The 24,858-nt window shown below is 40.9% G+C and overlaps 2 protein-coding genes across 4 annotated transcripts in view; one reads left to right on the top strand and one right to left on the bottom strand.

Annotated features, from left to right (window-relative positions):
• The window catches only part of LOC145992266 (citron Rho-interacting kinase-like), a 181,547-nt gene that overhangs the window by 22,253 nt on the left and 134,436 nt on the right, over nucleotides 1–24,858 (top strand). For 2 of the 3 annotated variants that reach the window (XM_083128641.1, XM_083128642.1), the window contains exon 2: nucleotides 12,878–12,950. The gene's annotated coding sequence lies outside the window, so the exon portion shown is untranslated. Of the gene's footprint in view, nucleotides 1–11,045; nucleotides 11,151–12,877; nucleotides 12,951–24,858 lie in introns of those variants that run through there. The other variant, XM_083128643.1, reaches the window with a different exon arrangement.
• Nucleotides 1–24,858, bottom strand: part of LOC145992267 (bicaudal D-related protein homolog) — a 181,205-nt gene that overhangs the window by 134,242 nt on the left and 22,105 nt on the right. The window lies entirely within an intron of this gene.

The following is a 24,858-nucleotide window of genomic DNA, read 5'->3' as shown; positions in this document are numbered from 1 at the left end:
GTCCCCAACCGCCTATTGTTCGGCTTCAACCAAGCAGCCCAGGGGGGGAAAGAGCTAGCCTGTACGGCCACAGACTGTTACATGTGTGTTACACACTTGTTATCATGTTGTTTACATGTCATTCTGTCACATATAGTGTACAGTGTACACTTAAGCTCAAGAACAGCCAAACACAACAACAAAGTATCCATTTAAGTGTTAATATAATTATGACTCACCCTGTATTAGGTTCTGAACTTCACATTGGTTCAACAATACCACACAAATAGTGTATTACTCTATTAGTGTTTAGTGCATTGATTATACATTTTTCTTTACACTTTAGCAAGTATTCTGCAATCAGGTCCCGTTACTTTGTGTGTGTGCGTGTGTGTGTGTGTGTGTATGTATATTATACTCAATGATGGCGCCTTGTAATCAAGAGGTCCCAGGTTTGATACCCGGTGGAGGCACATAGTGGTTCGGATCCCACATTAAACTGTAGATCCAGTCCCGATTAGCCTTTCTGTGCATAAAGTGGACTTAAAACAAAACCTCAAAAACATACTCGATGATGGCGCCAAAGGACGTAGAGGACTAACCCCCCCGGGGGTGCACCCTACCACTCAAGCCTAAAAAACTAGACTAAGGTTATTTTAGCACACACACACAAGTATACATCTTAAATATAGTATCCAGGTTTTTGTTTACTAAATGTTACTGTCCCCGAAAAAAAATCGCTGCGCCTTCCCACCCATTATCTGGCGCCATCACTAATTATCACTACATGTATTATTTTTAAAAAACTCCTGCTCCGTATTCTTAACGGTTACATTACACAATAGATATCGCAACGGCCAGATCTCTTTAGGTGTGGCTTGAAGGTTTCATTTATAGTAGTTCCTCGTCGATGGTAGAATGAGATGGAAATTTTTCGAATGGCAGTGCACGCAAAAAGCAATTCTCACGTTAAGTTTGAGGCAGCAGCTGATTATCGTAACTTCCCGTTTTGCGTTATGGATAGAGGTTTTCCAACGGAAGGGCAGCGCCGTTAAATCGTGGGAGGCGAGACCCTTCACCCGCCGAGGGCGAAGATAAGCGCTTATCGGCCGAGCGTGGCATTGACATGGTTTCGGTGACTTTGACCACTTAACTTATCTGGAGTTTTCCTCCAGGGACGCCCGCCAATGCTTTCTTCTAATAACTGCGGCGCGGCTTGGAATCCAGACGAAATTGCCCTTCAGATTGAGGCCTTTATCTTGAGCGGAGGAGAAAAAGTTTCTCTTCTGTTTCTCTAGAAGCCCACGTGGTTCTCCAGCATTAACGCTCGGCCTATCTCGGCAAAGGTCATTCCTAAAATGTCTCTCCTCGGTTTGGCGGAACCGGGGAGGGGCTTGGACTACGATTTTGCATATTATATTTAATATATTAATTTATTTATAAATGTTATTGTGTATCGGTATTCTATGTGAAAGCTACTCTTTATTTCATTGGTGTAAAACATTATGGGTGATTATTGATTCTTTGTAAATATTGTACTGTAATATCAAACATAATTATAATTATTATTTGTTCCTAATTCTGTATTGAGGTCTTCTGCCAATAATCTACATTTCAAATCAAAATTATGTAAATATTTTCTGGCTCAACAGGGGGCGACATAAATCTAGAGAAAAGTCCTTGTTTCTTCGCTTCCCCACTTTATAACGTTAGGTTTGTCTCTACAATAGAAAGATAGCGCTATATAATGATGGAAGAAAATAATAAACATCCTTTAGCTACTTATCTGGAATTTGAACCCAGTATCTTTATTTTCACCCAGTGCATGTTATTTCCTATAGACCACGGAGTAGTGCTATATATTTTTTACATAAAATGTAATGTAAATATTGAGAAAATCACCCCTCTCAAGTGGAATTCCTGAATCCGCCAATCACCATGCTGAAATAAACACTTACAATTTCCGTCGGCTTCCTCAGGGCGAAATATTATGCTGCACTGATGAGACTAGAAGTGTCAACAAACAAAATATTATCCTAGTTTCATTGTGATTTGCGCCTATTGTTCACCTCACAAGAAAGCAACGTGCGTAGTATCCAGAGTCAAAGAAAATCCACATTGCAATTTTCTTTCATCGGAAAGTAGGAGAGGTTCCAATGAAGGCTGGGAGCCAACAGCAATTGCCAAAAGCCTTGAATCTCAAAAACACTTTCCGTTTGTCATCCATGCTGACGCCATTTGCAGATTGCTTCAGAAAGCCACAATGTGCCAGAGGCAGCCGTTGCTGCAACCACAGGGCGCCTTCAAGTGCCAATAAATTCGGTTTCTGGCAGGAGCTATCGTTTCTTTAAAATTCACACGGTGTTCTGCTTCGCCTTTCACTAACTGCGGTGGCAATCAACGCAACGAGAATTACTGATATCTCTGGAACCAGAGAAGGTTCAAACCATTAACCTTCAATAACATTCGGATATTTTTCATCCGTGGCGTGTCATATTTTCTTTCTGTATAATTTAATAGGAAACTTGAATGAATGGAAGAATAAGTTCGTACAAACTTACTGTATTCTATTTCATAGGTTGTAAGCGTCCACATATCTTTTCCATCGGTGCTCTGTCCCATCTTTTCTCCTTTTATTTGTGTTTTCTTCCAAGATTTTGAGTTCTTGTTTTAAGTCCACTTTATGCACATATAGGGTAATCGGAACTGGACCTACAGTTTAAAGTGATCCACTATGGGCCTCCACCTGGCGATGACGTTACCACTACGCCACCGGCGAGGCTCTTCGAGGATTTTGCTGGGTAAGATGTCAGACTAGCCATAAAGCTAGAATGTGAAGTAACACAATATTGACTTGTTCAATGTATTTATACCGTGTACGTTAGAGTACTGCATGGGAGCACTTTCGCTCGAACTCGATCGAATCCCCCACGCTCGAGCGTGATTGGCTCGAATATATAGGATATCAAATATCATTTCAATGTGACAATTGTACAAATATGTGTAAAATTCGTGCTGGTAGTTTCAGCCCATAATAATATATTCATTTTCATATATGGTTATGTATTGATAAGATAGACTAAATTACATTTTAACATTGAGACGATGACTGTTTACTTTAGGTTCAATTTCACTGAGTCTTTCACTTCACGAAGCACATTTGAAGGCTCAGTACCACATACAAATTACGGTTGTACGTGAACTACTGGGCTGCGAGGCTCAAAAGTCTAGTAATCAGAGTTCCTGAGTTCGGTTCTTGGTAATGGAAAGTTCCAGAAGTTCGGTAATATATAAACTGTAGATCTCCTTCTCTGTCGGTCAGTTTGCCAGCCTCTTCGTCTGCATTCTCTCCAAAAGAAGGTCGAAAAGTAATTCAAAGATCCTTCAGCTCCTAAGGATGGTTCTCGTTGCCCTTTTTCCTGGTGGATAGTCGGAGGAAGAAGTTCCGCTCGCAGGCCCTGCACTTGGAGGGCCTCGCTCCATTTCTCACACGATGGCTCAGAATCAAGGCCACCCCGACACCCGAATCCGCATTTCTTCCTATTGTTGCAATTTTGCTCAGCGTCGCCGCTCGCACGTTACGTCACCGTCGTAATCGCTAAGAAAAACAATGGCTCGAAGGAAGGAATCGGAGCCAACGAACGCCTCTGGGAGAATCGATCCTCCACTTCCTCCACGCGAATGACGTCACGTGTCCAACCTTCGGGGTTATTCGGTGCCAACAAGTCTGCGGTCGTGGCTCGACGGAGGTGGGGGAGTCCCTCCGACATTTCGGTTCGTAAAGGTACGCTCCCAGCAACTCCTGCGAGTTAGTTGAAAAGCTCAAATTACGACTATTACTTTATCATCGAAAAGGATGTAATGTGGAGTGAGTGAATACTCCCCTTAATACCAAATAATGTAAAATGGGGTGTTCTGTACTGCAATTAGCCTGATACTCTGAGTGAGGGTAAGACGTGGTCTCTTACATTATAATCGTAAAGTGCTCTCGTGTGCTTTGCACCATGCCATGAAGGCGTATAGGAGGTGTGGAGTTAGGGCCACACACCATGTCCCTGGCCGCCTTTCCCCGCCAGAGTTTCCTCCAGGTACCACTTTATACGACGCTGGGTGGGCGCTGGAGCCGCTTGAACAGGTGGAAAAATTCCCGGTTCTCCCCCCGCATGGTAGTCAGACGCCCTAACGACTTTTTTATTTTTTTAAAGGAAAGCCCCTAGGCGGAAGCTTTCCCCATCACACTTCATTCACTCATATCATTTACATTTCTATTTCAGGACTTTTCAGGACAGACAATCACAAATACCCATGCCTTACCCGGGACTCGAACCCGGAACGCCTGGCGTTGTAGCGCGCTCTGCTAACCACTTCGCCACGGAGGTCGACTGAGCTACCGCGGCTCTTACATTATAAATTATATAAATTGTACATTAATTAGAAAGTAGTTATGCAGTATTTCCCGTTTACACGGAAACTAGTACCGTGCGTCCATTTCGTTGCGAGGCAGAGAGATCGGCGCTAGTGGAGATGCCGACATTTTCGACCAGTAACGTCCCGCTTATTTTTTAATTTTAGTAGCTTAGTGGGTGTATGTGCTGATGATTTTGACACACCCGCCTCCGAAACACGGCGTAGAAGTTTGTTTGGAGAGCGTTCTAACGCTGCCCCAATTTCGCCGAGTTTTTCTTCGGTTAGAATCCGTAGTTTTTGCTTAGGGGTTCTAAAATTTAAAGATCCAGTTTCTCGTAATTTAAAGACAAGACGTCTAACCGTCTCTCTACCTGAAGGTGAAACGCCAGGGAATTTCTGTGCAAATTGCCTACACGTCTCGATAAGTCTGTTTTCACGTAAGTGGCATACATAAAAATTATTTGTTATAACGTGAACTTTGCGGCTGGCATTTCAATCGCCTCACTTACACACAACACACACACACACTGCAATTACACAAAGAAGTAGCACGGCAAGTAACCAAGAAACCACACTCTTTCACACAGTACGAAATTAACACGCTCTTGGTTCAAGGTCTGTTCCTCACTCCATTCGCAGCTCTGTACAGGGCACTTGTAGTCGTGAAGGAACAACTCAAGCTCGGAGCTTTCAGATTGCAAATTAATGCTCACGAAAACCATTGACTTTTAACGGTTTAGTCTGCAACGTAATTTTGATACAGTGTACCACATTCGAAGCCTACAAACGATTCCGAGAGAAGCAAAACTCTTTCGAGGGTAAACTTAAGCAGGACGTTATTGGTCGAAAATGTCGGCATCTCCGCTAGCGCCGATCGCCACACTTCTCCCGATTTCTCGGCCTCAAGAAAATTGACGCACTGTAGTATTGAGTTGGCGTCTGCGACTGAAGTTGGGAACGCCTGATTAAAACTCGTAATGGTCTTCTTCACATTGGAAACTGCATTCAGACATTTCTTACGTTTCATAAAAATACATATTTATTTGGCACTTTCGCAGACAGACTGGAGAACCAGGAGAATGCTAGTTTTGATTGCTTTCCAGGTTTTCCCTGCTCCTTCCCCCCGAAATCGCATTCAGCTTCCAAGGTGTACAATTCATACGAACATTGTCCTCTTTGCTTGTAAGTGCATCTTCCACATTCTAAGATAAAGCAAGAATATCCAAAAGGCTTGGGAGATCTCGTTACTCGGACCTCGGCTATAGTTGAAAGGAGTGTGTCTTGAACCACTTTTGGCTTCTTGGAGGCTGAGCAAGCGCTAGCCGCGGTGAAATTAAGCCAATAAAACAGGAATGCTCGCGTCAGTCAGGTAATTTTTCAAGCGGAGAGTTTCGTACAATTTTCTTGATGTGAATACTGGTTGGGAGATAGGATGGCAGGGAGACGACACCGAGACTTATTATCAGAGACTGTCAATCTCGTTCAAAACTATGATATTCGAAATTTCGCGACTCAAAGCGAGACAGAGACTGTGCCAAATGTCGTATCGCCATCCCTATCCCAAACGTTGGTTCCAATTAGGAATTTCTCCCGCGAATCAAGGAAACTGCAGCCTGAGGCCTTGAGTAAATGCACGGAGAAAAGTTTTATCCCATTACATGAGTCGGCAGTTTCCAACCTAACAATCCCTTTACTCGACCAACAGCTGCCATGTGTGGTAGAATCCTGTCGCAGGCGTCTCGTAAGGATAGCAAAATGGCGATGCTTTCAACAGTTAAATAGAATAAAATCGATCATTTCGAACTTGCGTGCGGCCCACCCATTTTCTCTTGGGTACCTCGGCTGTTTCTGCACGGCTCCAATACCATATTCTACTCTGAGACTTCGTGTGGCGGGTTATTTCCTGTTTCTGTCAACCTCCGCCGATTTCCAGATATAACAAAGCCGGTCAGCCTACACCCAGGAAGCCTCTTCGCCAGGGGTCAACCCACACACAGGGTAGAGACATACACCTCCACTTCAAGCAAACAACAGTAATTTTCCAGTTTCCTTATTTTCATGTTCTTATATCATTACCCGGGAAAGCTTCGTAGTGGTGTAGTACGGAGTCCTCTGTTCTCCGCAAGAAGGCTCAGACAGGCTGAAAGTGCGATCCAATCCATTGTGCAATGTGCCTCCATCGGATATGGAACCTAAGGCGTTACCACTACGAGGCCCTCTCTCTTTCACTTGTATATATTTCCCTCTCTTTTTACCTCCATCATCGGTTTTCTCTTTGCTCTTTCTGCTTCTGTTAGTTTCCCTTCCCTGCCTTTTCTCCCTCGGTTTCCGTGTCGATCTCTTTTATTTCCTTCTCCCTTACATTCTGTTTTATCTTTCCTGTCATTTTCCCCCAGTAATTTCTTTTATTTCTTCCCCTGTTTCTGTCTGCTCTTTTCTCTCTATTTCTTTACCTCTGTCTTTCTCTATCATTGTTGTTTTCCCTCTGTAGTTTTCTTTCTTATTCTGTTTACCTTTCTTATCTTCCTTCTCCACGTATATTTCTTTTATCGAACGCAGGAACTCTATATTACAAGGCGACAGCGCATCGGGAAGCTACCGTTTTCACATTATCGTAGTAATAATCTAAACTCCACGTCGCGTCGCCGCTAAAATCCTCGGGGGGGGGGGCTGCAGCTGACACTCCTTTGGTCGCGATACAATCTACTGTCTGATTAAAAATTATAGATTCTCCAGTTTCGACTCCAATTAAAAATTAACCAGTAGACCTACATTAAAACGAGTTACATCAAAATTTATCTTATTGAATTCTGCGTTAATCTATGCTAGCCAATTTGTTTTCGAGTAGGCCTTCTATTTTTTATCGTCATGAGAACAAAAACAAAGACAGTTTTCTTTTTAGTTTTGCAAACGTTCGCTATCTTTGAAATTCTGTAAATCGAAAAAGGGTTGGCCGATCGTTATGAAATTATAGTAGGGTGCAGGTAGAAAGGGTATTTTCAATTATGCCAAACAACTTTTTCTTGGTATTGGGTAGTCCTTCAAATAGAATATTCGTCTTGTTTTGAAGCTCTTTGTATCTGTTTTTGAAATGCATTATCATTGTCAATTCACATTGCGAAACCGATTTTATACAGAAATTCATTCAGCGGAGTAAAGCTGTACGTGGAACGTAGCAGCACTGCAAGCATTGATTTGCAGCACCCGCCTGGAGTTTCCGCTGTTCAACGGACATCTCTCTGTGCCGTGTTGCCACTTCCGGGAACAGCTTTAATCCGCTGAATGAATTTCTGTATAAAATCGGTTTCGCAATGTGAATTGACAATGATAATGCATTTCAAAAACAGATACAAAGATCTTCAAAACAAGACGAATATTCTATTTGAAGGACTACCCAATACCAAGAAAAAGTTGTTTGGCATAATTGAAAATAATGTTTTTTTGTTTTGTTTTTTGTTTTTTGTTTTCAGAAATTTTGAAAACCTGAAAATTAATAATTGTTTAAAACCTTTCTAGCTGCACCCTACTAAAATTTCATAACGATCGGCCAACTCTTTTTTGATTTACAGAATTTCAAAAGTTGAAAAAAATTGCACTTTTTTGTTCTCTGACGATAAAAAAAATAATGCTTACTCGGAAAAAAAAAATGGCTAGCATAGATTAACGCAGAACGTTAATTGTACTTTATTGACCGGAACTTTACACTGTTTTTGAGCCATCATCTCGTCACCGAACCTTCCGAGTTCGAGTCCTGGTCTACGCATGAACCTTCCTTTGAGTTCCTCTCTATGCACATCGTTGCAATTTGCTCAAAGTGCAGAAAATTGACGTAAAATAAGAATATATTAATTCCTTTCACGAACTTCCCAAGCCTTTAAATCGAGACCGCTTGCATGGAATGTGTGGGCGACAATCCCTAGCTACGTCTAACCTAATGGAGCATGCGAGGCGAAATTATTAGTGCAATCTTTGCGACCTATTTTCTCTAAGCACATGCAATAACGTTATCACGGGTGCTTATCTTGTGTAGACAGACCCAGGCAGCGGTCGCCCGCTCTCGCTAGGAGGGTGGAGGCTTTGCCTTTTTGTGAGATTCACATCGAGCACTTTCCTTCGTCTCGTACGTGATCCTCGCTTTCACCTCCTTAGAACCTCTCCAGTGCGTTGCCATCTTCTTGGCAGCAGGTGGCGATCCGTTGCAGAATCTCTGTCGTGTGTTCTGCCTTTCAGAGAAAGCAAAAGTGAGACAAAACCCCTGCACAATTATATAGCATCTGTCTACTTAAAAAATTGTAATAATCAACAAAGCCGTTCGTCCATTTCACCAAGCAATATCCATTACTCTCGAACTGCACATCCTAGAGTTAAACATGAAGACTATCAAAGTGCATACAATAGACACGGTCGCCCATTGTCCATTTAATTAGCTGTCTCATGAGCCTTATATGTGAGTAGCAAGAGGGAAACAACTACTCCACCCAAAGACAAGTAAATACTAAATTGGGGGGGCGCCGTTTTTCTAGTAAGAAAGAGGTAGCTCAGCAAAGAAGAAAATCATAAAGAATCCACGTTTATGGCTACAGATATCTCCGGAATAATACCAGCTAGAGAGACGCACAAGAGTCTCTTAGCACGACTCCAACTGGTAGGATTGAACGATTGCATTCAGTGTCTAGTTATGTGATCGTCAACAATACAATAAAAATACTTCTAGCACTCGCATGCAGTTCAATGGTTCTGGCTGCCTTTACAGAACAGCTTTAAAACAAATCCATGAATTATATTAAAATTGGATGTTATATTGTTATGCGAGTGAGTTACTGTTCCTAGATACCATATACGTACCTAGGAACAGTCATAACGCCAGATGGAAGAATGAATGAAGAAGTGAATAATAGAGTACAAAAGGCAAACCAAGTGTACTATCAACTCAACACATTAATTGGTAAAAAGGAAACAAGAGAACAAACGAAGATGATGATCTAAAAGACAATCTACATTCCCACATTGCTGTATGGAACAGAGAGCTTGACATTATTACCAAAACAAAGTAGCAGATTTCAAGCAGCGGAGATGATATACTTACGAAATGTAGTAGGAAAGACTATGAGAGGATTAGAAATACCACCATTAGACATCAGTTACAGGAAAAACCACTATTGGAAACTATAGAGAAAGTCACTGCAATGGTTTGGACATGTGACAAGAATGGAGGAGGATCGCAAGCCTAAGACAGGTGCTGGAAGCCAGACCAGAAGGCAAGAGGAGGAGATGACGACGAAGAGTTCAATGAGAAGAGCATGTGGAAGAGATAGGAAAGAAGAAAGGGAAAACAATGCCGGAAATTCGAAAACTAGCCTTGGACCGAAAAGTGTACAAGAAGTGGATGATGGAATCCGACGCAGAATGGGATGGAAAAGAAGAGTGAGTTACTGATACAGTGAGGCCCATAACTGTTTAGTAATGTAATACATTCCACACATACTGAGTACGTATAACGTTGGACGCGATTTCCGGTTGCCGATGCGTTGAAGTGTTTTAAGGAAGAGCGCGCGTGTTGCTGGAGCAAATCAAGTTGTTCCATGATCGGTTTCCTCGCAAATGAAGACATTTGAAGCAGGAAAGTCGACGGCGCACACTTTCATTCTGCCACTGACACTGTTTCGATCGCAGCGAGAGGAATTCCGATACTAAAACAACTGGGCTTTCCTTAATTTCCTCGCCACCAGCGCGTTGCTATTCTTCTCGTGACTGCAATTTGTTCTAAAGATACTCGCCTTTTCTTGCCTCTCCTTTCCTGTAAGTCTCCTCGCTCTATTTAACTTTACGATCGCGCCGCAACTTGTAAACAGTTGCTTTCCCTTCCCTTGGATCGCCAACCTCCCTTCTCGTCGGTGGAGGGACAAGCGAAAGGGGTTGCGAACCCTCGACCCTCCGAACTACGAAGTTAGGCTTCTGTTATTCTTAACTCTTATCTAGACTCCAATGGAGAATCAGTTCATCCTATAAGGTGCAAGCTTGACCCGCGGCCTTAAAAAATTACGGTGAAGAAACTGTGGAAATAGGAACAAGATTTCTCCAATATCAAATCTCTTACTCAGGTTTTGTCCGCGTTCATGTTAAGTTAGTAAAGATTTGATTAGATAAGTTTATTTCATGAAACTTAAGCCGTATTGAGCTAATAATGATATGGCTACATTAATTTAGATAGAGTTGCGGTATCGATATGTTAATTAGATAATGTGAGTATAACTTGATTAGGCTACATATAGTTTCCTTCGTTTATGTCTTCATTGAGATGTTAGCTTTAGTTTTTGTTTCCCTTATTTTAAACCGTCTAATCTTCCATGAAATGCCTATAATTTGGGCATTTATCCCCCCCCCCCTTTTCTGCTTACTGAATTTATTCCTTCTTTCCAACATCGCGAAGACGAATTATTTCACAACGGCCGTGCTTGCACCTCTCTCTGTGTTAATATCTACGATGCAAATAGATGGGGGGAAATCATTCTCGTTACGATAGAAGCCTCTATTTTCCCTAGATCTCCTCATAACTTGGGCATAAGGTTTCTAACTAAGATTAGCAATTGATTCACTGAAACGTGTATTTTAGTAATTTGTCACCCTTTCTCTCCTGTGGCAGATCGCGATGAGGATGCTCAATAAATGGAAGGGTTGGAACGCGGCTTCTGCAGCACGCTATGACCACTATCACTACTGTCATGCTGATACATCTGTTCCCTTGGAGAATAGGCGAACTACAGGTTGGTTTCCCCGCAATTTAAACATGCGATAATAGCGCCATAGATACAAATATGGCGGTGCGTAGAACGGGCGACGATTTCGGATAATGACGAAGATATTCTTGCGACATTAATATTTCCCTTCCTTTAGTCTAGACTTCCATTTTCTCTACTTTTCGGTCATGCAGTTCTTCACTTCATTGTCAGGTTCCCTGTTGTACTGTGTATTTCTTATTACTAATAGATAATTACACTTTTAAATTATCCGGGCCTGCGCATGGCTCCATTTTGTGCATTACAAGGGCTGTGGTGCTGACAGAATGCAAAGCTTCACCAGCATCCAAGAGTGCAAGAGGCGAGCGAAGGTCGATTCTCTGGTCACGAAAGCGTTTCCAAATCCTGATCGAGCGATATCTTCCGCACCCGTCGAGTGCAAATGGAGTTTCTGCTGCCTAGATGGACCAATAAAAGCCTCTGTTCCCCGCCTGGAAGGATGCGTTTAGTTAACTAACTAACTCCCTAGCCTTCTTAAACCCGAAGGTTCATGGCTGCAGCAACACAGGCCTTCCATCTTTCCCTATCTTGAGCAAGTTCTATATACTCTTTTCCATCTCTACCGATTTCCCTTAGGTCCATCTCAACGTTGTCCCTCCATCTTCGTCTTGGCATTCCTACAGGTCTCTTACCATCAGGTTTCCCAACAAGAATCCTGTAAACTCCTCTTTCCTCTCCCATTCGTGCCACATGGCCTTTCCACCTAAGTCTTCTTGATTTAATTATTCTAATAATATCTGGACATGAATACAAATTATGTAGTTCTAAATTATGTAACCTTCTCCACTCACCTGTCTCCTCATCCCTTTTAGGTCCAAATATTTCCCTAAGGATCTTATTTTCAAATACTCTCAATTTATGTTCCTCTTTCAATGTAAGGGACCAAGTTTCACACCCATATAATACTACAGGCAAAATTACTGTTTTGTATATTTTAACTTTTAGTTTCTTAGATATTAAACGAGAAGACAAAAGTTTATGAAGAGAGAAGTAACATGCATTTCCTGAATTAAGCCTACTTTTTATTTCCTCTTTAATATAATTTTCATTTGTTAATATTTAGTTTAGTTTGATCTTTTAAATTTTTCGAAGTAAGGCAACATTGATGGACAAAACTGCAAGCATCGAAATATAATTAAAAAGAGAACCTAATGAATACAAAGCTTTGTTGATCCTGATTGTAGCGCGCGTGCCTCCCAAAACTATGGACGCTCTCCACGAAAAATCTTGATTCTCAGCCAAGATCACAGTAATAACAATATCATAATATGAAATTCACGGCTACATGTTTTCCTTTCAATGTCAATGAAATTCTATTTTCCCTACACAAATCAATTTTAATTTTACTGCATATAATTGAAAAAAGCATACAAGATACTAGAGTAGTCTCTTGAGTTGAAGTAAAATTTTACTTTACTCTTTGGTGAACTCATTACATCTTCACTGAAGGCTTTCTTCTTCGATAAAACAATCTCTGTTCAATGTACTAATTAAAATTACGTATTTAGTAAATACTTTACGCACAATGAATGTGAAGACTGTAATGAACACAATATTTTATCATTCTCATAGAGGCAAGGGTCGATGTGTTAATTGGTTCCACGTTATGTTTTATTCCCTCTACGAAATATCCATTGACGCAATCAGATTCCAAGGAATTCGCATTGACCCTTCTTTTTCCCCTTTATTCCTAGAGGAGTCGTTGGAGCAGGCGGGAGAGAAGACTGTTGGCGGCAACAGAGGGCCTCGTGACTGTCTCCGAGAAAGGTAAGTGCTAAAAAATCTTGGGTTTCGTCACGAGAGTAATGCTCCTTAAAATACATTTACAAATCTGTTTACGTGCAAATAAAGCAAGAAAGCTGAGTACAAAAGTAACCATGTAACGAGGTATGATTATAAATACTCATGAGAAACATAATGAATACCAGTGAAGCAAATCTTGGAGACCAGACGTAGAAAACGATCATAGTTACTTGGATCTTCAAGCCTGGGGAAGATTGACCAAGAAAGTTAAAGAAGGGGTTGAAACAGCATGAGTATTACAAGAATAATGCTATTTTAAATACACGATGTTCTTGAATTAACGATCGGACAGGGGATTAGGCACATAGATTCTGTAGGAGATTTCTCGTATGAGTTAATTACCAGAGAACAAATACCTATTCGGCAGCAACTGCTTGGAGTAAGAGACCCCATAGAATCTGTTGGCGATGAACAAACAATGCAGTTATCCTTACTTTCGGAGCCTCCTATGTCCACCAACATATTATGTCCTTGCTATAGGCTATTTCTTGAAGCATCGATAGAACCGGTGCTCGAAATGGGGTGAGGAGAATGCTGTCCCCCAGTTAATACAATTTTCAGAAAGCATCCCCCCCAGCTATGGATAGATAATGTGCATATCATCCCCCACATGATAACATTGCCTCCGTGTTGATCAACATACAAACATACCCCCTCCTATGTTGAAACTCGGCTATCATCCCCAGCTAGGAATTTCCACTCGAGCACTGGATAGAACGTTCATTATCTTCGAACACGTAGGTTGATTAACCAATTACTGGAAATTATCGTTTTTAGCTCTTGTAGTTCTTGAGAAATCGACGGTCGTGACGAAATAGACCAGAGCCATTCCCCGTTGCCGTGCCGTAACTCTGCTTATCCTCCTGATCTGTTTCTCTTCGCTTCTCCGCCTCCGTTGCACAGGGCAGGGCACAAGAGGGAAGCTCACCCGAGCCCAAACTGCGAGAACGACGCCTTTACCTGTTAATTGTTTCGGAGGGCTTTACCGTTAGCAGATGTCAGTGTTCCACCTCACGAAGCCTTCGGGTGACTCCAGCCATCATCCTCGGAGTGACTATTGGGACATGACCCTTGCAGCGAGAACGCTCGCTTGGTTCATCTCGAATTTACAGACGGATGTAGCAGCTGGTCTAAATGTAAGTTGGTTGTATTTATAGTTCGAGGGTCAGCGTAAAGTAAACTGTACGCTTAAGTGTAACCAATTTCAACTAATAAATAATAAAGTTATTGACATATTGCGGGTAATTTCGGAGATCCGGGACGTGAAATCAGTGTGCGGATAACAAAAGAAATAAATTGTAACCTAAAAAATGTACGTATATTTCTTATCTTTATGAATCATGAAATATGTGAACCAAACTTTGTTAAGACAGTTTCGAAATTTTTCAGTTCTACAATTTTAAAACACTGTCACTGTCTTTTGCAATTAATTAAGTAAAAGTTATGTAACCTCTGTGCCCACCCGACGGAGAAATAGTATAGCTATCACCCTGTCATCAAGGGATCCCGTGTTCGATCTTCGATGAAGGCATGAATCCCATCGATTGAGATTTCCTTTAAACTGAAGTGCAGTCTCGGTTAGCCTGCCTGAGCATTGGCAACTGCAAATTTGCAAATTTCAATGCCGGATTCAGCTGGTACTAATAAGCACTCGGAAAGGCTCAGATACGAACGTCCAAATGGTTCCGTAACGCAGAGTGGCGTTTATGTGCTTCTTAAAGCTCTGACCCTCCGCGATTACTAATTTGCACGTAATCAGTCAAATTCAGTCACTATATTGAGTGGGAATCTTGGCAAATTTTGGGCGTAATATTGAGCGAGACAGTCTGAGGTTAGGAGACGCGTTGATTGGGTTGAACTTCACCCTCTGCCGTGAGTGAAACCGGATTCCTTCCGCAGGTAATCAACGAGAATCGAATCGAATCGTTTGGTGGCGGGGTCAGCCCAGGGAGGAGGAAGGAAGAAAGCGCAATGGAGGTTCAATAACCGATCGGCGAAGCAGCAACGTGTTTCTCCAGCGGAGCGTGGCGGGGCAGCAGAGTTTCCAGAAGCCTCGCATCTTGCAATACGAAATCTCTCACGGCACAACAGAAATTTACCAGAAGCGTAATGACAGATTCTTCTCCCTACGTGGACCTACATGGGCCCCTTGGTGGCAAGAACAACAAACAATAACTAGATGAGCGAAAGCTTTGGTTATGGGGCCACAGCTTTTAGTTTTAAGTCCATAAACAGAACCCGAAAGGCCTCGACAAATGTTCTGTTACCATTACTCAGAAAGCAAACGAAAGTTAATGGCCCGCCTTCGATACACGGCGTTGTTCGGATCCCACTTTAAACTGTAGGTCCAGTCCCCCATTAGCCTTAATGTGCATAAAGTGAACTTGAAACAACAAATCAATTAATGCACAAGCTATTCCCGACTCACTATGTGTTATTATGCAAAGCACACACAAGCACTTGAGACACTTCACTTCACACTTCAATAGTAACTGAACTATCTTAATACTCTTTTAACAATGAGTATTACATGTATAGTTACATAATCTAGTCTTCTTTGCATTATTTGTAACACCAAATAAAAATCTGTTCATGGCCATAAACTAACAACGGTGCATTAAGATGAAAATTCAATATTTTAGTAGGAAATACTCGTTAACCTTGCGTAAGAATTCCAACTTGAATGGAGGTTACTTTCTGTGGAGAACAAAGAGCGCAGACGGAAGAAAGCTGAAGCGAGTTTTCGAGGCCACCAGGCGCTCGGATTTATGACTTCAGTGGACAAAGTAACAAAGTTTCAGTGAGAGCAATTTTTGTTGTCTCCGGTTACTATTTGCAGGAGTGCACTTAGTCAAAATCAATCGTGGCCTCCCGGATGGCGTAGTGGTAACGTCGTCGCATTGTAACCAAGGGGTCCCGGGTTCGATACCCGGTGGAGGCACATGGCACAGTGGTTTGGATCCCACTTAAAACTGTAGGTCCAGTTCCGATTAACCTTCCTGTGCATAAAGTGGTCTTAAAACAACAAATCAATGAATCAATCAAAATCAATCGTAGAAGTATGCCTCTACATCGAATAAATCCTTTTAGGTGAAAATGAGCGGTATCGAACTCCGCTTCGAACAGTCTCCCAACGAAGACATCTGCTGGTGGATGGTTACATATCAATTGTCTGAGCGACGGAAAAGCTTTGAGGTGGTGCCAGGACTTTCTCCAGCGTCGAAAGGAGCAAACAAAGCCTCGCCACTGGAGCAGGAGGCCATGGACCAATTCTTCCGGATTTGATTTCATCGAACGCAAACACTGAAAGGGAAACTCATTGGCATTCGAGTCACTCGGGATTACGATTCCTCGTTCCCTTTGTTCAAGAAAGCGTCGCACCGTTTGTCTCGGACATTCTATAAATTTCTGATCTGGTGGAGACAGGTTCAACAGGTGGGTTTAGAATAATGTTGGTGCTGCTATTCGGGTGCGTAAACGTGTTATCGATGGCTTAGCAGAATTCACCGTTGTACACTGCACGAACTCTCGCTTCGTTTCTTACCGACATGTATATTATAGGAGGCTCCAAAACACACATTCCTTCGTAAGCAGCAATGAACGAGCACGGGAAAAACACTTGAGATCAGTGACGTAGACCTGAGTTTTTCGGGCGTAAGCAGTGAAATGCAGAGCTCGAGGGTAGATAATAAACAAATCTTTTAATCCGAATTGAACCACCCTCAAATAATATTAAATAAGTGTAAAACTATGCAATGAGGGAATTCTTAACGGTTTAACAAAAACTGCTAAAATTTACTTTAAAGTACTCATATTTTTTTAAAATTAAAAAATCTAAATATTTTGTGAACATTGCTGTTTTATTGGTAGGGTAGTAAAAGGGTATTCAGATTTTACTTTAAAAACTGAAAATTGTGTGGCTTGTTGTGAAATTGATTATATATATATGGAGGGGCAACTTGGTACTTCCCCAAATCAAAACCTTTGTGCTGCACTGAGTGGAACCCCTTTGGTTGCGCTTTCGTTAGAAAAGAAAAAAAGCCACTGTTGGATGCGTGAATAGACGGTCCATCGTGTTCATATTCTAGAGAGAAAGGGAACATGTCAACGTTTAATTTGATACAATATTTCAGATACATGTGCGCGGCCGTGCAGTCTAAGACGCTGACAACACGTCACCTAGTTTCTGGTTGAAGATCTCCACACCTCTAGGTAGGGAGATAGGCCAAGGCCCTTCCAGGGCTGTAGAGCCACGGGTTATTTATATTATTATTTCAGACATACAGTCTGTAACAAAATAACTGCACCACCGCTAAAAATGAGGGGAATATTGAAATATGTTTAAATTGCCATTCTAATAATGTGCAAAACAAATTACACCTGGGATTTTTCCTTGGTGCATCTAGATTATTTTTTGTTATTTTACACTGCTGTCTATCATTCCACTCTCTGCCAACAGGTGTCTGACGTCTGTGTGTAAATGGCTGTTGCCTGTTCCTGACGTGCAGCCGTGTTTACTGGTGGAAATGATGTAAATAGTGGGTGGAAAATCTGTGTAATGGATTTCACTCTATCGCTAGATTACTAAAGTGTGTTCCAACCGTGTCTCAGAGGTAGTCTGGACTATTCTCAATTACCAAAGTCAAATGTACAGTAACCGTGACCAATGTACAGGCATGGGGAAAATGCTAAGTGACACTTCACCACGGAAACAAGGCAAGATTATGGCCCTGAAATCATCTGCTTTTTCATAAAGGGTAAGCTTTCCTGTAATTGGCACTGCCCAGTTTTTTGGCACGTTGAGGAAAATTTGTAGAAATCAAGATCTGTGTGAAACTGGCAACATTGGTGTTGTTCCCGCCTTGTTGCCCTGTCTTCCGTTGATGACATTTGTAAGCGGCGTCTATTTCATTTCTTATTTCGTGTGGAAATATCGAGTATATCTGGAAGCTTTTGTGATTTTCAAGATTTCTGCTCAATTCTAAGCAGGTAGGTTAAGGAACATGTTTCTCTTGTTATTTATTGTTGTAATGAAACTATTGCACATGATTCTTATTTAACGGTTAGCTAGACCCTAAAGGAAGTGCACTGACGTCACATTGCCAACAAATTATTTAGTCGCTGCAAGGGTGCCAATAATTGGTATTGCTAATGTGCATGATGTCCATTTACTTGGCACAAGGGCCAGTAACTTGCAATTTGGAAGAAATAGGCCTAGCCTAGGTTTTCATGTTTTTAACACTACCATGGTGCTATTTAAAACATAAGAATAGCACTCTAAATATGGAGTGCCAATAACTGGGCACAAATGTGACAATAACTGGTCAGTGTATGCAAACAACTAGACATTATCAGGTTGTGAATAAATAATTAAAAAAACTGCTTTCTGTTTTTACTATGTCTCAATCGATGTCACTTCAGAACATTTGTAAAAGTTTATAAAATACTGAAACCCAAAAAATGTACTGATACAATATGTGCAATTCATTTTGTCGAACTAGTTCCTGTGAATGCTTACCCTATAGACATGTAAAACGTATAAAAGAAGGCCCAGGATATTAATTTAAAGTAAATATCTCGTAGCTTCGAGATAACTTAAGATTTTATCGCGTTACTAGTTTAGATCAAACTATCTCACATCTTCAGAATTACTGGAGCTATTGAAAAATAGGCGAAGTTCTGGACAGTTAATATTGGAGAGGATAGAATTTTTCTAATAAAAATTGGTTTAGTTTCATTGTCCTATAGAAGGATATGTTTGCAACCGCGGTGACTGAGCACAAGACGCGGAAGTTGCGTCGCGGGAGTGATTATCCGTCAAACGATAGATTCTCGGTTACGGGACTCGGTTAATTAGCGTGGCGGCCGCCGTTAATTCGTTCTCCGAGCTTCTCGTGTGTGGAGACAATGGCCGCATCGCGTGACGACGGAGAAAATCTTCGCCATTCTTATTTTCTTTCTGTGTCGCAGAAGAAACCTTCCCATGCGACAATTTGCGGAGCGGCTTTCGACAATAATTACATTGTTTAGCTAACGACTTAATGCACGGAGCACGGCCTGTGGGGCACGAGTGCAAGAGAGGGCGGGCGACCATTGTGTAATCCGTGTGCGAGCGTGAACTCTTTGATCGCCCGAAAGGATCTAACCTGGAGGAAAAATCGGGGCTCCGTTATTCCAACGATTTGCGAGGGAACTTCTATTTGATGGGGACTTCGTTGTCTCGAGAGTCCATGCAGCTTTTATGAGAATTGGATTAAAATGTCTTCATAGTGTAGAGCGACCTGAGTAACCGTATTCGTCATGCCTGAGATTTGCCCTAAAATGAATTCTTCGATCCTTGGCCAGAAAATGTAAGTTCTTAATGTTCAAAAACACTTTTAGACCATTTGTAGAAACATACAGAAGTTTCATAGTGCCTGTTTTTACCTATTTCAGTCATCATTATAATTCGATGAGTGCTTAAAATAAGAAAATTATGAAAAGTTAGTTCAATATCTATATACCTATATTCTGGTTCGAGGTTGTTTTTTTTCTATTTGACCATGTCCATCAATTTTATCATTTTGTGCTATGGCATGGTTCGTAATCGTAAATCTCAATCCAGAAAATGAGTTTAAAATCCGTCTCAGGCCATTTCTAAAAAGAATACAAAAGCTTCTTTTTTTTGGGGGGGGGGGATGGGAGCTAACCGTTTTACATATTTAACTCATTAGTGCCTCAGCCTAGTGGTGAGTAAATGCATATTGCCAGTACTCAATATTCGGTTGTTTCCTTCCACCTTGTTAGTTTCATAAGCGATGCTCTCAAAGATTTGCAATTACTGTATTAAATAACTTTTAAACCATGTTACGTCATATGATAAAGTTTGAAAACACGTTTATAGTTAAACCCTTTTTTGAAATCATCTTGGATCAGAGTTTTCAGTGTCAGGCAAGCAAACTGCCACAATAGAGGATTCAGCATTTTTATCAGGGCGAAGATTTTCTTTTTCTAATTTGCTTTATCACCAAATCCCGCATTTCATTTACATAAGGGTAATCAATTTATTAAAACGGAACTGCAAAGAGGAGTGTGATGTGAAAAGTATATTTGGTTCTACACTAGAAAAGGTCACTACATTTCAAGGGAAACTACTCTCATTCTTAACAAATTCTTATAGATACAAGACCACTTTTGGATTCTATATTATTAAGAAACTTATGGACGAAATATATAGAATAGATTTTGAAAGAACAAAGATAATCGGATTGTGTGTTTCGCTCGATGTCCTGCAGAGGATATTTTGCACGGACAACAGGTTCTTTTCTCTCGACATTTTCAGAGGAGGTCTTCGCTTGGAAGGAAAAAACTGTGGAAAGAATTCTCAGAATGGGACGCTATAATGTGATTGACTGAGACTAAATTCAACATCCAGGCTTCTCAATTTGTGACGGTTTTAGCGGTGTTGTCTGTTTAATCCAAGGCAGTTCAGAGGTTGATGCGGTGACCGCGGTTCCTGCTCCTTTGTGAGGCTGCTGCTCCTAATCTGGTCTCAAGAACTTTCACCAATCTGGAAGCAAATGTTTGAACACACGCTGATGCAATTCTAACTCGTGCGCGACCATGCGAAATCAATAGCTTTCCTTTCACAGTTACAAAATATTTAGCTGCAGCAGATATTACCCAATAAAGCAACAAGAGTTAGAAAGTTCCACTTGAATTGAAGAACACCCTTCAATCAAAGGGAATAGTTCCGTTTCAAGTTGCTTCCGAGAGAAAAAAATAGCTTTTTTTCAGTTTCAAGTTCTGCTTGAAGAGGAACAAACTAATTCAATTTGAAGTTCATCACGGTTGTGTCCTAATTGCGAACAACGCCTAAATCGTCCTAATTGGAAACCCATAAAAGTGAGAAATAATTTCGTGTCCTAATCGCGAATACATGAAACTGAAAAACCTGTTTTCAAAAACAGATGAGGTAGTGTCGCAGAGAGACAACGGTTTGACTAACAGCAACAGAAAACCTGATTCACTTATCACGTGGTCTCCTGCTTTGTAAATACCTCCAAGGTAATTTCATCCTTTCAGTCTGTCGACGTAATCTGACTTTTATTCGTGTGTTAAGGACTCAAAAACCCTTTGTTGCCTTAAGTGATGTGGAACTGCTTCAACAGGAAGGACCGGACAAATAATGTAGTGGAGGGATGGAACCACAAAACCAACAGTGAGCTATGGCAGTCCGCGTCCAAGAGTGTTAGACCTTATATAAAGTTGAAAGGCCTAGGCAGAAAAATCTAATGGCATGAATCTGAGGATGGTTGGTTCATTGATTGAGTTGGTGTTTTAAATCCACTTTGCGCACAGTAAGGCTAATCGAGACTGGGCCTACAGTTAAAGTGCGATCCAAACCACTGTATGCCTCCACTGGGTATCTAACCTGGGACTCCTTGATTACAAGGAGAGATTCTTAGGATGAAAATGAGTCTGGAAGATGTAAAACTGAAGGAAAAAATGTGTTTGTTTTTTGCCGAGGAGCACTAACAAGTATAAGGAGATTGGTGGTATTCGTATTTTTTTAAGAACAGTGTCATATGTTTCGAAATTTGAATTTGAAATTTACGTAAAGTTAATAATTGTATTATTATATGTCGAAGCTCTTTTCAGTTAAGAAGAGTGCAGTACGTATTTAAAAAAATAGGCCACACTATTATTATTAAATTATATATACTTTGGCGACTACTTTAATCACGTCGAATTTTCTATGATCCAACAAAACACTGACCAGACTCAAGTCTGGAAACTGAGTCCCTTTAAAGAATATCGTTAAATAGACTCTGGAAGTGTGCGAGGTCTCAAGGCAGAAAAATGTGTTCGCGATTAGGACACAGTCCTCGAGTATATTCCTGTTCAGGCAGCAAGTGTTCGCAATTAGGACGACACCTTTCATCACCCCTCCCCCCTCCAATTCAAATAACCCTTCAACATTCTCTGATTTGAAAGAAATTGGTTTACAGTATTCTGCTATATATAATCCTGTACGTAATCCTGAAACACTAGGTTCGAATCCTCTTAAGGGCATGAATGTTCTTTTGCATTTCATCCGGGGTGCCGCGATTAACTTACGGAGGGAGAATCGCGACGTGAAACAACCAAGCTGTCTCGTTATCTTACATAGGCGTGCGTACGGGCAGGAGTGGTGCCACTAATATTACTTAACGGCGATAAATTTAGTGTAGACGGATCTTTTCGCTGTTAATAAGTGATATTAAACTCTTAAGAAGAGGTGAAACATTTAAGCCGATGAAAGTTCGAAGCAACCAGGAGCGAAACATTAGATATCTTGTAATTGGATGCGTCAGGGAAAGGGGCGGCACCAAACGTGGGCCGCCAGAATGGGCTGTGACCCACCTACCAGCCCGACCTGTCAAAATATAATGGACAAATTCCATAATAAAAATACAATGAAAGCGTAGAAATAATGATGAATATGACTTTTTTGTTTGGGTCACATTGATTGATTTGTTTTAATTTACTTCGCTCTTCCACCACTATTGGCTAATCGGGAAAGTGAGGAGATAAGGTGGAATTGATGAGAGGACAAGCACAACAGAGGATTATACGTACTGTGAATCCAGACGCCAGAGCCACGTTAGCCTATTTAGTCTGAAGGAGTGCAGTCCAGGTACACCGGAGAGGTTGATATTTGGGCGTCTTCGGAAAGGGTCAACACTTTCACTCCTGTTTGGATCACGAAAAATAACGTGAACATCAAAATGTAATATTGGAAGATGTTGCCCACTCAAATGCTTGACATTCATCCACCGACTCACGCACGGCGCCGCCAGCGACACATTGTAGGATGGGATATCTTCGATAGACTGCCTGTCTTCTAACGTTGGACCAATAGGGTTTCGAATGCTATGTAATATTTGTAAATGTAGTGATGGTATGCATTAGATGTATAACATGTGAAAAATTACACTAAATGGGATTTTCGGGGACTGGACCCTGTTTTGTAGGCATATTGATGTCAGAGTTCGTAAAACAGTGAGATGCACTTTCATCAATGCTAAACAGAGCCTGTGCATATGTCCAAGCTTCGTAACATGTAAATTTATCTGCTGTTTTTGAACCGAAAGTAGAAGTAATGGAGAACGAATTTGTTTTTAGACGAAGATGGGGTGAAGCAAATGTGACAGTGATTCCGTATTACGATTCAGATCTGCTTGCAGTTCACTAGAGTCGCTATATAAATCCGTTTGCGTGTGCTTCCTTCGGTGTCGCAGCTACTAACTATCTCTCCTTCCCTCATCCACTTGTCTTTTTCTCTGTCTTACTCTTCTGCTTATTTATCTTTTTCTCTTTCTATACCTCTTTGATCCTTTATATTTCTTTCCTCCTATTTCATTATTTTCTTTATTCTACCTTCTCTTTCTCCTCCCTTTATATATTTTCTTCGCATCTTTTCTCCCTCTGTTTACCTTTTCTCTACCTGTTTTTCTTCATCTCTTCTCTCCTTTTTCTGTTTTCAGTTTCCTGTCCTCTTTCTTCTTTCCAGTCTTCTCCATATATTTTCCTATCTTTCCACTCTTTCCATGTCTGTTTCTCTATCCTTTCTTTCCCTTCTTCCTCGTCTCTCTCTCTCTCTCTCTCTCTCTCTCTCTCTCTCTCTCTTTTATTTATTACCCTGTTTCTTCCTCATCTTTTCCTTTTTCTCCCTTCATGCTTTTTCTGTTTCCGGTGCGTTTCTTGTGGCTCTCATCATGGCCTGAGTTCGCGTGCGAGGTCCACTCCGTTCATCCCCTTGGAACTATCGATCCGAGATACAGAAATACGGCTGCATTTTATTATGAACATAAAATGTAGGGTAAGGTTAGCAATTGCGGAGGAGCCTGAAACGCTCAGTTTCTTTCATCGGAAGCTCCATAAAAAGCCATGTTTGAGGTCTCGATGTCTGCATAATGATTACTAGGGCTCAGAAGCTGTGAAATATCATCTTTTTATCTGGGCCTTGAAGACAATGCTATACTCGATAGTCAGTTTTACTTCAATGAAAACCAGAATGTTTTTATTCTTTTTTTTTTTTGCATTTTCTGACCATTTTACTAGTCTTTTAGGCCATTTTTCAATCTTCTTTCTTGCATTCTTAATCGTTTATTGGATTTATTTTTCCTCCTTTCCTGTTGTTCCGTGAATTTTAAATGCATTGGTTAGCAACTTGCACATTTAAATTTCCTAAGAAGTATGCCATTACTCTATAATATAGTCAATGCAAAAGCGCAATATTATTTTTAACTTAAATCTTTGGTAATTTATTTTTCCTCCAGCAAACTTAAAATACTTTGTGAGAAGCCTACTTTGAGATTCCCTTGCTTGCAAATACGTTTTATCGCTTTAATCTGGTTTCAAAGTAACATTACCCAGAAAATAAAAGAATTATAATCTGATGCTCGCGAAAATTATGGGATTCCAATACATGCATCCATAACCGGTTTAAAAATTAAGCCGACTGGTATCTTCACGTTATTAAATCCATATGTCTTGATAAATGTTGCTGTTGAAAACTGCAAATTGTTTTAAGCTACAATACATACGAATGTTGTAGTAGAGTCATTCCATGCGAAATCAACACAGCCTTTGACCTGACCATCTCCGATTTTCATGAAATTTGGGGAATTGAAACTATGCATGGAACTTAGTAACTATGGAAATTTTTAGTTTCGTGCGTCTTGTAATTGTTAATTTATTCAAGGTCAAAGTTTGCAGAAATTGCCCTTTTTGAGCCCGCTTAGCTATACTAAATGTGCTGTAACTCCGCCCCTATTTTGCCTAGGAAGCTCAAATAAAGCTTATTGTACAGGGATTTGAACAAGCTTTCCAGTGATATATAACAAGC

Source organism: Lepisma saccharinum, chromosome 9 (genome assembly GCF_977018435.1).
Source record: "Lepisma saccharinum chromosome 9, izLepSacc3.1, whole genome shotgun sequence".
In the NCBI taxonomy this organism is placed as follows: Eukaryota; Metazoa; Arthropoda; class Insecta; order Zygentoma; family Lepismatidae; genus Lepisma; species Lepisma saccharinum.
The sequence above is the reverse complement of the archived record's forward strand: the minus strand, read 5'-3'. Positions and strand labels throughout refer to the sequence as shown.